The 13,974-nt window shown below is 50.7% G+C and overlaps 1 pseudogene; it reads left to right on the top strand.

Annotated features, from left to right (window-relative positions):
* LOC133052974 (histone-lysine N-methyltransferase PRDM9-like) overlaps nt 1–13,774 on the top strand; it is a 46,434-nt pseudogene extending 32,660 nt beyond the window's left edge.
* The last annotated feature ends 200 nt before the right edge of the window (nt 13,775–13,974 follow it).

Genomic DNA, 13,974 nt, shown 5'->3' with positions numbered 1-13,974 from the left:
TAACAAAGTGTATAGATGGACAGGTAGGAGAACTCACACTTTCTGATAAAACAGGGACTAACTCCCCAGAACCCACCAGCCTTGCTTAGCTTCTGTTCTCCATCTTAGAACTCAAAAGAAAGGAGACTGGAGTGAGGAGGTACAGTCTACCAGAAAGAAAGGGCCACATGTACCAAGAGGTCAGGGAGCCGCAGGATGATGACTACCTCTGTGAGTGACCCTGCTGGCCCACTCATGGAGAAGGGGCTAATAAGGCCTTGGTCCTGTAACCTCACCTCACCATTTGGTCCCCCGGGCATCCCCTTCCTCTATGACTTGAGGTGCAGGATCGAGGCCAAATGCCATGAATGCCCCAGTCCTTTCTGAAGGGTGTTACAACCAGCAACATCACTATACCTCCTCTCATCCCTGTTCTCACCTCCAGATTGTGTGGACTGTCAGACCTTCTTCGTTGACAGCTGTGCTGCCCATGGGCCCCCAACCTTTGTAAAGGACTGTGCAGTGGAAAAGGGGCATGCCAACCGCTCAGCCCTCATGCTGCCCCCTGGGTTAAGCATCAGGCTGTCAGGCATCCCTGACGCTGGGCTTGGGGTGTGGAACGAGGCGTCTGATCTGCCGCTGGGCCTACACTTTGGCCCCTAAGAAGGCCGGATCACAGACGATGAAGAGGCCGCCAAGAGTGGATACGCCTGGCTGGTGAGAAGCACCCGTTTCCCTGTCCTCTGGCCTCTAATGGCTTGTATGCGGTGGGGGGTACTTCATGTCTACATGCGAGGATGCAGATGGTGATAACATGGTCGGCAACGACAGTCAGCCTGGGTACTGTGTGCCCTGGGAGTGAACACAGGACTTCCCTCTAAAGGTCAGAGGAGAGGTCGGAATACCTTGATACACACTCACAGGACTTCTATCTAAAGGTCAGAGGAGAGGTGGGGATACCTTGGTACACACTCACAGGGCTTCTATTTAAAGGTCAGAGGAGCAGTGGGACCACAGTGTACAGACACACAGGACCTCTATCTAAAGGTCAGAGGAGCGGTGGGAACACAGTATACAGACACTCAGGACCTCAATCTAAAGGTCAGAAGAAAGCTGAGACCACAGTGTACAGACACTCAGGAACTCCATCTACAGATGAGAGGAGAGGTGAGACCACAGTGTAGAGACACTCAGGACCTCTATCTAAAGATCAGAGCAGAGGTGGGACCACAGTGTACAGACATTCAGGACCTCTATCTAAAGATCAGAGCAGAGGTGGGACCACAGTGTACAGACACCTAGGACCTCTATCTAAGGGTCATTGGGGAGGTGGGACCATGGTGTACAGACACTCAGGACTTCCATCTAAAGGTCAGAAGAGAGATGGGAACACCTTGGTACACACTCACAGGACTTCTATCTAAAGGTCAGAAGAGAGGTGGGACTACAGTGTACAGACACTCAGGACCTCTTTCTAAAGGTCAGAGGAGAGGTGGGACTACAGTGTACAGACACTCAGGACCTCTTTCTAAAGGTCAGAGGAGAGGTGGCACCACAGTGTACAGACACTCAGGACCTCTATCTAAAGGTCAGAAGAGAGCTAGGACCACAGTGTACAAACACTCAGGACCTCTGTCTAAACGTCAGAGGAGAGGTGGGAACACAGTGTACAGACACTCAGGACCTCTATCTAAAGGTCAGAAGGGAGCTGGGACCACAGTGTACAAACACTCAAGACCTCTGTCTAAAGGTCAGAGGAGAGGTGGGAACACAGTGTACAGACACTCACTAGACTTCTATCTAAAGTTCAGAAGAAAGGTGGGACCACAGTGTAGAGACACATAGAAGTGACTCCTCCCTTGTGGAGCCCTTGCCTTCAATGAACCAAGAGACTCAGACTCGGAATGATGAGTAAGGGCTTACAGTGTGGTCCGATGGCAGGTGAATCCATGTAGGCTGAAAAGCATCAATGACTACAGAGGGAAATAGCTCTTCTATTGCTTCCTACCAAAAAGAAAAAGAAAAGAAAGAGGAAAGCTTGCATCTCTTTCTCTGACACTCAGATCACCAAAGCAAGGAACTGCTACGAGTATGTGGATGGAAAGGACACGTCTTGGGCCAACTGGATGAGGTGAGTGCAGCGAGTCTGCTTGTGTAGACATTGAGACTCCCTCCATCCCACGCCCCTTTCCTTCTCAACCCGGCTCCCTCAACAGCTTTCACATCTTCCTTCCTCTTTTCCCTCCATATCATGCTCTTTCATTTCAAAAGACACTAGAAAGAAGGAAATAAAAATATGGTATGTGCCGTCAAGATACAAGTCTATATGCTGAATAAAACTGGTGGGCTTGAAAACAACTTGAGGAGTCTAGATTCACGAGGGACACTTTAACTGACTTAATGGACACTTACCACGCACTTTATGTTTCGGTTTAGACAGTGAACTTCGTTACTGAAGCAGATCACACAACCCATGTCCTTTTGGAGAACATACTGCAAACAGACATTAGCCAATTGATTTTAGGAGCAGTAACCTTATTTCCTCTATCTTTGAGTAACTGCACAGTGCCAGGATAACCTAACACAGGAGACCTTGTCTCTTCCGAAAACCTCCTCAGGCTTGGTTCCTGTGAGAAGTGGGCCCTGAGGCCTCAGAAGGAATGGGGGTCAGCATGGCCCTGAGCAGGGCGATTCTCTGAGAGCCTCTCCTTTCATCAGGGCAGGCAGACAGTGAACAAACGATTAGTGTTCCGTGTCTCAAGCTATATCAGAGTTCTCTCCAAGTTTCCGTGGAGGGGGTGGGCAAGCGAATAGGACCCTGGATACACGTGGGGAGTTGGGAGAAAGCCTCAGGAGAGGAGGCAGGCTGGGCTGAGTGCTGAGTGCTGTGTATTAGCAAAGGAGCACAAAGTCCTGTGAATGAAAGAGAACTTAATTCAGAGTTTAGAGAAGCTGGAGGTCACCAGCCTCAGGGACAGTCCAGGGGGAGGTGAGTCTGGAACTGGGCTCTGGAAAATGGCTAATTAGGTAAGGAAAGAAAAGCATGGGAATTCACATGGCCTGGTCTAAGGTGTGAACAGGAGGTCCACATGAAGGGCGGGCCCAGAGGCGGCAGGCAAGGAGCTGGGCATGGTCGGAGGGTGGAGGGCACTCATCACCTGAGGTTTCTTTCCCTTTTCTGGTCTTGACCCCAGGTATGTGAACTGTGCCCGGGACGACGAGGAGCAGAACCTGGTGGCCTTCCACGATCACGGGCAGATCTTCTACCGAACCTGCCAGGTGGTCAGGCCGAGCTGTGAGCTGCTGGTCTGGTACGGATACGAGTATGGTCAGGACCTTGGCATCAAGTGGAACAGCAGGGGGAAGAGTGAGCTTGAGGCCGGGAGAGGTGAGCATCACCCCTCTTCCAGCACCCCACCTCATCCTGGAAGCCTCCATGGTCCGATTTCGAAGCAGAGGACAATACAATCCAAAGTCAGGTGAGTTACAATTCAAATGCCTCAGAATTTGATTCTTTTCATATGATTGTTATGAAAAATTTTCATAGTAAAAATACTAGTTCTAATTTTTAATATTTCATCCAAAATAATATGCAAGTTCACCTTCTGCTGAAAGGATTAGGAGCAAAAGGCAAGTTTTCTAGCACCTACCAGCTCTCTGCCATTTACCTCTTTCTTCCTTAATTCCTCCGAATATTTTTTTTTAAACTACAATAAAGATATTTTATTTTAAAATATTTATAGGGCAAAGAAATTTTAAGAGTCACACTAGGAAATTTATGAATGACATCTGCCAATTTAAAGAAAGTAAGTGGAATTCCTTAGTCATCAGTATTTTTTTAATTAATTAATTAACTTATTTATTTCATTTATTTTTATTAGTTGGAGGCTAATTACTTTACAATATTATGGTGGTTTTTGTCATACATTGACATGAATTAGCCATGGATTTACATGTATTCCCCATCCCGATACCCCCTCCCACCTCTCTCTACACCAGATCCCTCTGGGTCTTCCCTTTGCACCCGGCCTGAGCCCTTGTCTCATGCATCCAGCCTGGGCTGCTGATCTGTTTCACCCTCGATAATATACATGTTTCAAAGCTGTTCTCTTGAAACATCCCACCCTCGCCTTCTCCCACAGAGTCCAAAATTCTGTTCTATACATCTGTGTCTCTTTTTCTGTTTTGCATATAGGGTTATCATTTCATCTTTCTAAATTCCATATATATGTGTTAGTATACTGTAATGGTCTTTATCTTTCTGGCTTATTTCACTCTGTATAATGGGCTCCAGTTTCATCCATCTCATTAGAACTGATTCAGATGAATTCTTTTTAATGGCTGAGTAATATTCCATGGTATATATGTACCACAGCTTCCTTATCCATTCGTCTGATGATGGGCATCTAGGTTGCTTCCATGTCCTGGCTATTATAAACAGTGCTGTGATGAACATTGGGGTGCACACATGTACAGTGATGTGCATTCAGTTACTGTCCAGTCTGTTGTCATGTGAGTTCACGCTCTGTGCCAGACGGGGCTCCACACACCGAAACAGACAGAACCACTGCCCTGGGGCAGCAGGGGCTTCATATCAGACAGGGGCTGGTGCTCTGAGGAAAACCAGCGCAGGGAGCGTGCCTTGGGTCAGCGTGAGCAGAGGGTGGGGTGTGGTGCAGGACAGTGCGGCAGGGTCTCTGCAGAGATAACACCTGCAGGGAAAGCATTCTAGGCAGGTGAGCAGCGAGTGCCTCAGCCCCAGGGCCGGGAAGAGAGGCTATGCCAGGGGTTGCAGGAGGAAACACTGATGGCGAGGAAGGAGGCTGGACAGGACACGGAAGCCTCAGGGCCTGTGTCCACGTGCAGGCCTCAGGGGCCTTCCTGGGTGACACAGAACAACCGCGAGGCTTTCAGCTGCAAGCGGCATGTTCTCTATGCTAAGACGATGCTTTGGTTTACTTTTGGGAAGAGACAGCAGCGTGGAGTTCCCTCAGAGGTCAGTTCATTGCCAGACATGAGGGGAGAGTGGCCTGTCTGAAGATGCTTGGGAGTGAAGAAACTGGCTGGCGGTGTATTTTTAAAGAGGGCTTCCTAGTGCACGTTAAGTGGATTAAGCCTGAATGAAATAAATGAGGTATGAATACTGCTGAGGCTTGAGAAAGGATATGCCTTTATTTTATGATTTATGGGAAACTGAGAGAGGAGCAATTTCTGAACCAATTGGGGCAGCAGGAGCCAGAGACCTGTGGTCAGTGGGACCTGGGCCGCTCGGTCTCATCCAGTCTCAAACCCACTTCCTGCAGAGATCGGCACAAAGGCTGCTCTTTGAACAAGAAGCCACAAAGTCAGATTTACCCACACCTGCTGTAACCACCCCCTGTGCTGCCTCCCATATGCAGAGAGCTCCAGGCCAGGCACCCCTAACTTAATATACCTTTTCCCCTCACAGTGAGCCTCTGAGGAGATTCCACCTAAGTCATCAAGTCTTATCGCTCAGTGGGGTAAAACATCTGTGGCCACTGTATGTGACTTTTCAGATAATTACACACAGGGAAAGCCCCTGCAGATCCATCTCTATCAGGAGAGACACTGCCTCTGATGCTGCTGGAAGGTCCCTATCTGGGTGATATATAGAAAAGGCCCCTGACACAAGCTTCCTGGATTTCTGTAGATGTAGAGAATAAGAGTGGAATGGAAAAGTGGACTATAAAGACACACTCGATGGGAGACAAGTCGTTGCACTGTTAACACTTAGATGATTAGTGGGGAGGGCCTGACCATGGCAAACCACCTACCTGACCAAAAGCTTCCTCTTTCAGCAGAACCGAAGCCCAAGATCCACCCATGTGCCTCCTGCTCTCTGGCCTTCTCCAGTCAGAAATTCCTCAGCCAACACACCCAACGCAGTCACCCCTCTCAGACCCTCCTGAGACCATCTGAGAGAGACCTCCTCCAACCCGAGGATCCCTGCCCAGGCAATCATAATCAGCGATATTCAGATCCACACAGCCCGAACAACAAACCTGAGGGTCAGGAGGCCAAGGACAGGCCCAACCTTTGCTGAAAAGTGTAAGGCTGAAGAGGATTTCAAGGGTCTCTGCCTACTCACCCAGAGCAAAAATGGGGGGTTCTGGGGAGCATGAAAGGATGAAAGACGAGCCCAGCACAAGCCAGAAACTGAATCTAGAGGACACAGTCACATTGCTCACGGGGGCAGAGGTCTCGGGGATCATGAGGTTCACGTACGGAGAGTGTGGGCAAGGCTCCAAGGACAGGTCAAGTCTCAGCACACACGAGAGGACACACACAGGGAAGAAGCCCTATGTTTGCGGGGAGTGTGGGCGAAGCTTCAGTAAGAACTTCAACCACATCAGACACCAGAGCACACACACAGGGGAGAAGCCCTATGTTTGCGGGGAGTGTGGACGAAGCTTCAGTCAGAAGTCCGTCCTCATCAGACACCAGAGGACACACACAGGGGACAAGCCCTATGTTTGCGGGGAGTGTGGGCAAAGCTTCAGTCACAAGTCCGTCCTCATCACCCACAAGAGGACACACACAGGGGAGAAGCCCTATGTTTGCGGGGAGTGTGGGCAAAGCTTCAGTAAGAACTTCAACCACATCAGACACCAGAGCACACACACACGGGAGAAGCCCTATGTTTGTGGGGAGTGTGTGCGAAGCTTCAGTCAGAAGTCCTTCCTCATCAGACACCAGAGGACACACACAGGGGAGAAGCCCTATGTTTGTGCGGAGTGTGGGCAAAGCTTCAGTCACAAGTCCGTCCTCATCACCAACAGGAGGACACACACAGGGGAGAAGCCCTATTTTTGCAGGGAGTGCAGGCAAATCTTCAGTCAGAAGCCCGTCCTCATCAGACACCAGAGGACACACACAGGCGAGAAGCCCTATATTTGCGGGGAGTGTGGGTGAAACTTCACTCAGAAGCCCGTCCTCAAAACACTCCAGAGGACACACACAGGGCAGAAGCCCTATGTTTGCAGGGAGTGTGGGCAAAACTTCAGTCAGAAGCCCGTCCTCATCAGACACAAGAGGACATACACAGAGGAGAAGCCCTATGTTTGTAGGGAGTGTGAGTTTGTCATGACCAACAAACCACACCTTAGCCACAGGAGGATTACTGCAGCCACCCCATGCCTCAGCTCTAAGGGGACCTCAGAGGAGGTCTAAGACCCATTACTGTCCACAAGAGTAAGAGAAGAGACTTCCCATGTGGTCCAGTTGCCAAGACTCCAATGCAGAGACCCACGTTCAATACCTGATTGGGGAACTAGCTCCCACAGGCTGCAACTAAGACAGAGCACAGCTGAATTAATAAATATATAATAAATATTTTAAAGAAAGAGTGTGATAAGCACAGAATTACTTGGTAAATAGACCTTCCACTTTCGTGACAGGAGAGGAGGTAGATAAACAGCAGAGGGTTTCTTAACTGTTCTGGAGATATTCATGCCAATTGCCTTCGTGGTTTTTTAGTACTCCTCTTCTAAGAAATTTTGTCTCCAAAGAAGTCTGAAGACCAGACTATGTACTCATTCCCCCCTTATCACTGATAGTAGTGGGGTCCAGTCATACCTGAACCCCTGGGAAGGCATCATTCTGTAGCCAAGTCAGTTAGGTCACTGGACACTCAGTTCCTGGGTCCAGGGAGAGGAATCCAGGGTTTGAGACAGGCTCACCAGGAAAGGGATTCCCCAGCCTCCTGGGAAATGTGGCTTCTCCTCCTTATAGACCGCGACTCTCCTTTGGCCTCTCCTGGTGGCCATCTGGTTCCCTGTGACTTCTGTAGCCGCAAAGGTGAAGGCCACGTGCACGTGTGTGTGTGTGCGTGTGTGTCTGGCTCAGCATGGGCCATCTGGTCTCTGCCGCTTCCTCAGGGTCATCACAGCATCTAGACTCCAGAGTCGACCACAGGAGTTCAGTTCTCAGCCCTGCCCTCAGCAGCTATGTGAGCTGGGGCAAGATGCTCAACCTCTCTGTGTCTCTATTCTCATCTGTGATACGGGGTGGGAGCACCAGCATTTTGATCTGACGCGTAAACACAGGTGGAATCTGGCAGAGGCTGGCTGAGAACGCCAGCCCCGCCTTTGCTGTCCTTTGTGTTTTTTCTTTAATCTTTTTTATTTTTTAACAGAAGGATAATTTCTTTACAGAATTTTGTTTTCTGCATGTCCCTCAGCTCCCACAACTTCCAGGTCTTCAGAGCTATACGAGGAAGGGGCTGTTTAGGCACTGGGCTGCCCTGATGACGGGGTGTGAGGTCAGGGGTGCTAAGGGAGGCCGACCTCCCTTCCCACCCCTGCCGTTCCTGCAGAGCTGGGCAGCCCCAGGGCCCATCCACAGACAGGTAGTGCCCACAGTCGTCCCCCTGCCGAGAACAGAGCCTGGAGCCGCATTTGCAGGAAATCCCTGTCCGCCCCCATCCCACCACCACACGGAGGGTCCTTGAAGCCCACATCGTGGCTTCTCTATGCATGGGCCTCGTACCTGTGCCCGTTCACTCTGGGCAACACTGTTGCGACCTTCAAATTCTTAACCATGTAAAAGTTCGTCCTTACACTTCCCTTTCATGAGTGAAGTCTGATGGACCCCGGGGTGCGCTGTGAGCAGGGCAGATGCACACACAGCACGGGAAAAGGAAAAAAAAATAAGATCTTATTTTGCAAGTGCTCATGGTTGATTGCAAAAATTTTCTCATAATATGCACCTGTTTAAAAAAAAAAAAAAAATTAGAAAATACAGAAACTAAAACCCACCCATAAATGTGTGGGGAACACCAATTACTGCAACATGAGTCCACCACACACGGGAACACATGTCTGTGTTTTTCCTCTACAAAGAAGCTTTCAGCCTCCACCCACCTTGCAACCGGCCTCAGCTCTGCTCACCAAGAAGACTGCACTTTGGCCTCGTGACAAGGGGGTTTCTGTTGAACTCAGGGAGGTGGAGGAGTAGGGCTGTGTGGTTGGGGGCACCGTCTGGCCTGCAGCAAGGAGAGGAGCGCGAGTGCTCCACCTCTGGGCCCAGTAACTCCAGGGGCCTCAGGGAGCCGCCCGGGAAGAAGCCTCTCAAACACCTTCCCTGCAGTCTCCACAGTTACAGCACATCCCACGTCTCAGGGTTCAGCTGTGGTTTAACAAGTCCTCTCTTATTGGACAGAAAAATATTTCCACAGAGAATCTGCCTGGATCTCGGCCTCTGTTGGTACAGATGTAACAGGCAGTATGTTCAGGGCTCAGGGGAGTTAGTTCTGAAGCTCTCTGGGTTTAGGGCTACAGCACCTCCTCACCTCCACCCCTTCCACGGTCATGGTGCCTTCTCTCCCAGGGGAAGGTGTTTGGCAACATCAGCCACAAAGACACATATTGAAGAGGAGAAAGCCCACGGCAGGCGGGGCTGGGTGTTCCTGGGGGAGCAGAGGGGCCTTGGACACTGCATGCTGGACCCCTGCCCTACCAGCTTCTCCTGCTTCTCACTGGGCATGCAGCTTTTACCTCCTGGGTGCCCGCCAGTGAGGGGTCCCCAAGACACCAAGCTGGGGTTGGCGATGGGCGAGCTGGATGCCAGGCAACCTGAGACCCTGCAGCAGGTCAGTGCACTGTGGACGAGGGCCGGCCTCACTGACCGGTTAGGCCATGTGCACTCAGGACCCCCTCTCTGGAGCCCAGATGGAGGGCTGATGCCCCCAGTGCCCACCTGGGTCTCAGGAGGTGGAAGAGAGACCCTGTTGACCTTCCCAACTCCTGCCCAGAGAATGGCAAAAGCCAGTTCCCAAAAGTCAGAACAGGGTGGGCAGAGTGAGTCTTAAGTCTCACAGGGTCCCTGTGAAGAGGGGTTCACTGCTCCCTGGAACCTTCTTTGCTGGTTCCCCTTCTTTGTGGTCTTCACACCAAATCTCGCAAGGACAAGGCATTTCCGGTGCCAACAGCGTCACTCACCCAGGTGCTGACAACCCTCCTTATTTATTATGGGCAGGGAGACAGGGTGGCTGGTGTGATGCTCCCCTGGACAGAGAGGAGATCCCCTAGGTTGTGTTTCTTCTACTCCTGAGACCCAGGTGAGCACTGGGGCAGAGCACCTCCAGCGGGGGTCTGGAGAGGGTGTCCTGAATGGACAGGGCCTAACTGTCTACTGTGGCTTCAGGGGATATGGGCAAGAGGGGTACTAACTGCTTTCTAAATATTTCAGACAACCACTGAGTTCCTTCTGGTTTTTGGTTTCAGATCTTTTTATATGGTCCATTTTCAGAGTCTTTATTGAATCTCTTACAATATTGATTCCATTTTATGTTTTGATTTTTTGACTGCAAGTCATGTGGGATTGTTAGCAAGTCCAGGCTCACTCTGCATGCCTCACAACAGGCCAATAAATTGGAGGCAAGGTGCTGAGGCAAGGAATATGACTTTACTTGGAAAGCCAGAAGACTGAGAAGATAGCAGACTAATATCTCCAAGAAACCATCTTGTCAGGGTCTGGATGCCAGTGTCTTTTATAGAACACAGAGCTGGGAGTTGAGGAAATACAGTAAAAAGGCCAGTAATTTGGCAAACTTCTCCTGGAATGACCAGTCTCAGGAGGAGATGTGTTACTTTCTCCCTGCTGTAGCCATCCACAGGTGGACAGGTCCTGGACAGAGGCAGAGGGGCGGGGTTTCCTGGGGCAGGCCATTATGTATGGACAGCATCCCTGTAGCAAACAGACCAAGAGGAAGCAAAGGTTAAAGTAAAACATTCAACATGGAGTCAGATTTTGTTCTTCCCTGTAACAATTCTCCAGTGTCAGCATCCATTCCACAATCTTTTGGGAAAAGGGGTGATGAGTGTTCTTATTGCCCCACTAGTTGCATCTTTTGGGGAGTGCCCACCACTGGTGCCAATGTTCTGAATGTAGAGATTTGTCTTTGTTGTTCTTTGGAAAGTCTCTACTTCTTATGTATAGACATAATAATATTATATTACAGGTGTTGATAGTTGTTTTATTCAGTACAAATTTTTTGGACTTCAAAACCAGGGGACAGCATCAAAAGTTAAGGAGTTTAGCCCTTTTCCATGTGTGGGAAGATGCACCAGCCATCTCACTGAAATCATCCCCGTTGATACACACCTTAACACCTGGGACCAGCATTGTGTCTTCTCCTTCCTGAATTTCCCCAGGGATGACCATGGGGAGTGGCTGCAGCCTGATGGCTACTGGAAAGCAGGTATTTGTTTCTTTCCTGAGTTTCCTCAGGGTTCACCATGAGAAATGGCTTTAGTTTTATAGCTTATAGAGAGTAGGAGGGGGAACCTGGGTCCCCATTGAGATCATCTCAGCAGAGACAGCAAGCACATCCTGTGACTCCAGACAATCTTCCAACGTTCAGGGCTCAGTGTTCAGCCTGCAGGATCCAAGCTGTCAGCTCACCCACTGGGCTCTGCACTTAGCTGCTATGTAGCCCTGAAACCTACACTTCAGGAGTCCCTCTAAATGTGGCCTCCTCTCCAGCAAACTCTCTGTCACACCCTCCAAGCCTGACCCAGGCCCAGTTCTGCTGAGAGGGTCTCACTGGGGACCCAGGTTCCCCCTTCTGCTCTCCCACATTCCGTACCTGAGTGGGGAGAAGGCAGAGGCTGGGGGCACAGTGCCTCCGAGCAGGTAGGGCAGACTTTCTTCCATCACCCTTTGTGGCCAATCGCTGGAAGCACAGTCTAATGTCACTTTTAGCAGCAGAGTACATGTGCCCCCAGAACCAGCCCACTCTCTAGGGGTTTGAGATGTGAGCACTAACACAGGAAGCCCCGAGTGACCTGCTTAGGCTAGAAGACTAATTCCTGGGATGTGAGCTGAAGTCTGAAAGTAGCTTCTCATTGGGATTAGCCTTCTCCAGACATAGCTTGGGAGGCAGCAAGAGTGCAATAAGTGACCCCCAGCTGGGGCAGCCACACAGTGCCCCTCGGCAGCCCTGTGGAAACTGTGCACCAGAGTGACCAGGAGCCCACATTCACCCAGCAGATGGCTTCCGAGAGGTCCGTGACAGACTAAAGCAACCATGAGCTGTACTCACAACAGACAGCCTCTGAGAGGTCTGTGACAGACCAGAGAGACCACAATCGTGCATTTATCCAGTGGATGGCATCTGATAGGTCTGTGACAGACCAGAGTGACCCCGAGCCTACACTCACACAGGGGATGGCCTCTGATATGTCTGTGATGGACCAGAGTGACCACAAGCATGCATTCACCTAGCAAATGGCTTCTGACAGGTCTGTGACAGACCACAGTGACCAGGAGCCCTCATTCACCCAGCAGATGGCTTCTGAGAGGTCTGTGACAGACTAAAGCAACATGAGCCTGTACTCACAGCAGACAGCCTCTGAGAGGTCTTTGACAGACCAGAGTGTCCACAAGCCTGCATTCACCTTGCAGATGGCTTCTGACAGGTCTGTGACAGACCAGAGTGACACAAGCATGAATTCACCCAGTGCACAGATTCTGACAGGTCTGTGACAGATCAGAGTGACCACGAGCCTGCACTTACCCAATGGATGGCTTCTGAGAGGTCTGTAACAGAGCACAGTGACCACAAGCATGCATTCACACAGCGGATGGCTTCTGAAAGGTTTGTGACAGACCAGAGTGACCACAAGCATGCATTCACCTAGCAGATGGCTTCTGACAGGTCTGTGACAGACCAGAGTGACACAAGCATGAATTCACCCAGTGCACAGATTCTGACAGGTCTGTGACAGATCAGAGTGACCACGAGCCTGCACTCACCCAATGGATGGCTTCTGAGAGGTCTGTAACAGAGTTGGTGGGCTACAGTCCATGCGGTCACAAGAGTCAGACACAACTGAGCGCCCGAGCACACAGACACAAAACAGAAATGGACTCGGGGACAGAGGGAACAGACTGGCGCTCTCCGAGGAGGAGGGAGTGGTGGAGGGCCAAAGTGGGGGGCTGGGTCAGCAGATGTAGCTTTTATAAGTAGAATGGATAAAGAAGACCCTGCTGCATAGCGGAGAACAATATTCAGTGTCCAATGATAAACTATAAAAGAATATTTTTAAAAAGAATGTATATGTGCAGAAGTGTATTGCTGACCCGTGCAGCAGAAATTTACACATTGTAAACCAGCTATACTTCAAAAAAAAAAAAAAAAAAAAAAAAAAAAACTGACTAAAAAAGAAAAAAAAAAAAAAGAACAGACACTAGCCAATTACAGCAGACCCTTAAACCAGGAGCACCAAGTCCCGAGCAGTCCGAACATGGACCAACCTGTCAGAAGAGGGGCCGACAGGAGACGGGATCCCACGGCGGCCCACAGGCTGGCTGGGAGCCCTGGGAGCCGTAAGCCACAAGTGTCGCTGGAGGAAATGACAACTCTACCCACACGACTCCCCCTCCAGCTCAAAACAAAGCGGCTCTGCTTCCCCGGACCCCTTAACTGACAGGCCTTGGATGCCCTGGCTTGGTGCTGGGACCAGGAGTGTACTGGTCAGATCCCAATGCAGGGGAGGTCTGTGAGGGCAGCTCTGGAGCGGGTGGGCCAGGATGAGCGAAGCAGCTCCGCCCGTTCCTCAAAGGTCGGACAAAACAGAGCCCAGGAGGCCAAAAAGTGTCCTAATGGAGGGCAGGCCCCCACTTTGGAGCCTCCACTCTCTGGCTGAGGCCCAGCACTGACCCCCAGTGCCAGTCTGCAGCACATTCTGCACCCGCCCTGACGGCTCAGCAGCTGAGCCCCAAGGAGAAGGCTTGTGATGGCAACCATGCCCACACGCACCAGCAGCACTGACCATATGGCTCCCGGCCCAATAGCGAGGTCCAGCTGAGACCAGTGGGCACCTTGTCAGTGGTGCTCCAGGGTGGGCCACGAGTCACCAGCAAATGGCAGTGTCGTGATGCAGGCCAGCAGGACTCAGCCTGGCGGATTGCTAGACTCAGCGGGGACATACCAACCCATGAATATTCCTGGCCCTGGGTCAGGCAGAGACC

The sequence above is a fragment of the Dama dama genome, chromosome X, assembly GCF_033118175.1.
Source record: "Dama dama isolate Ldn47 chromosome X, ASM3311817v1, whole genome shotgun sequence".
Taxonomy (NCBI): Eukaryota; Metazoa; Chordata; class Mammalia; order Artiodactyla; family Cervidae; genus Dama; species Dama dama.
The sequence above is the reverse complement of the archived record's forward strand: the minus strand, read 5'-3'. Positions and strand labels throughout refer to the sequence as shown.